Below are 1889 nucleotides of genomic sequence, written 5' to 3'. Positions count from 1 at the left end.
AACAAGGTAATAGGTAATAGAAAGCAAGAGGCCACAGGGGCCATCTTGTTTTCCATCAGGAATCAACTGATTCCAATGGCAGGGCCTGGGGATCCCCAAAATGGAGGATACTCAGCGCACCTGTCAAAGTCAGCATGGAGCTGCCACCAGCCTATACCCTGCTCTGTGGGCCACCACAGGTGCCCAAAAACATACACTAGGGGCACAGGGTTGTACCCCCACCCACGGGTGCCGTAAGGGTATCCCACGTGTCTGTTCACCAAACCAAAAGAGAGAGAGCTGCACCGCCAGGAGTCCCACATGAACTCCTGCGCTGAAAATATGACAGAACACACGATAAAAAGGCAGTAAAGGACAAGGATACGGAGGCCCTGTCCCTTCGATGCATTTCCAGCATCACACCTACTCCCCCCAGATCCCTCTCGCACCCTTATACGGGGACAATGGAGGACATTTAGCACAGAGTAGAATATACTGGGAGGACAAGGGTGTAGTGACGATTGGAGATCTTTATTCATCAGAACAACTCCTGACATTCCAGGAATTAAGGGAAGCATTTGGGATACACATGAGCCAGTTCATAACATATTCCAGAAAACAAGGTACTCGAGGTGCCAAGGCCGCTCGGGCTGTTGCCTGTTTGCCCTCAGGCAACACCGCAGCCGCTTCAGCTCAGTCATGAGGCCATGTCCCTGGTTTGCCGGTTGGGGGAAGGCTGGCGCAGCATCTTGTCGAATGGCATGCCATTACTTCAGATGTGTGGGTTCTGGAGATCATAGCCCATGGCTACTGTCTTCCTTTCCGGCAGAGGCCTCATAACAATCCACCAGGGAATCTCTCTTTGAAGAGTCCGAATCCGCTCCTTGCGCAGGAAATTCAATCCCTGCTGGAGAAGGGCGCCATAGAGCTGGTGCCTGTAGCGGAGAGGAACAAGGGATGGTATTCTTCTTATTTTTTTAATTCTAAGAAAGACGGGGGATTGAGACCCATCATGGACTTGCGCGGTTTGAACAAGCTCCTCAGGAAGGACAAGTTCAAGATGGTTACTCTCTCTCAAGTCCTCCAGGCCCTTAAACTTCAGGCCTGGTTGGTGTCTCTCGACCTCAAGGACGCTTATTTTCATGTGCCGATCCATCCCAAGCACAAGAAGTACCTGAGGTTCGCGGTTGGTGACTCGCACTTTCAGTTTCGGGTCCTGCCATTCGGATTGAACTCCGCCCGAGGGTTTTCACCAAGCTCATGGGGGTGGTGGCAGCGTATCTCAGGAAAGGGGGGATTCATGTCTACCCCTACCTGGACGATTGATTGATCAGGGCTCGCTCTCCCGAGCAAGTCCTGGATCATCTGTCCGTCATCTGCCACTCCCTTCACAAGCTGGGCTTCTCCATCAACTTAAAGAAGTCCCACTTGACGCCAACTCAGCGGCTCCAGTACATCGGAGCAGTGCTCGACACGTCCTTGGGGCAGTGTTTTCCTCCCCAGGTGAGGGCTCACCATATTCAGCAGATGGTGCACAAGTTTCAACATGCCCAGAGTCTCCCATCGTTCGAGTTCTTGAGGTTGCTCGGCCTCATGGCATCCTGCATTCCTCTGGTGCCAGAGGCCAGGTTGCGGATGAGATCTCTGCAATGGGCTCTCAAGCTCCAGTGGTCTCAGTCCTCCGGCAGGATGTCGGACCCCTTTCAGGTGCCTCCCTCGATCGCCCAGGATCTTCTGTGGTGGGCCGACGAAGGCAATCTGATGAGGGGGGCTCCATTTTGGCTACCGTGGCCGGAGGTGACGATCATGACGGACGCATTCCTCACGGGATGGGGAGCGCATGCCAATGAGTTGACAGTCAGCGGTCATTGGTCTCCGTCGGAGTCCAGACTCCATATCAATCTGTTGGA

This window comes from Ambystoma mexicanum, chromosome 6q (genome assembly GCF_040938575.1).
Source record: "Ambystoma mexicanum isolate Mex_15411 chromosome 6q, UKY_AmexF1_1, whole genome shotgun sequence".
Taxonomy (NCBI): domain Eukaryota; kingdom Metazoa; phylum Chordata; class Amphibia; order Caudata; family Ambystomatidae; genus Ambystoma; species Ambystoma mexicanum.
The sequence above is the reverse complement of the archived record's forward strand: the minus strand, read 5'-3'. Positions refer to the sequence as shown.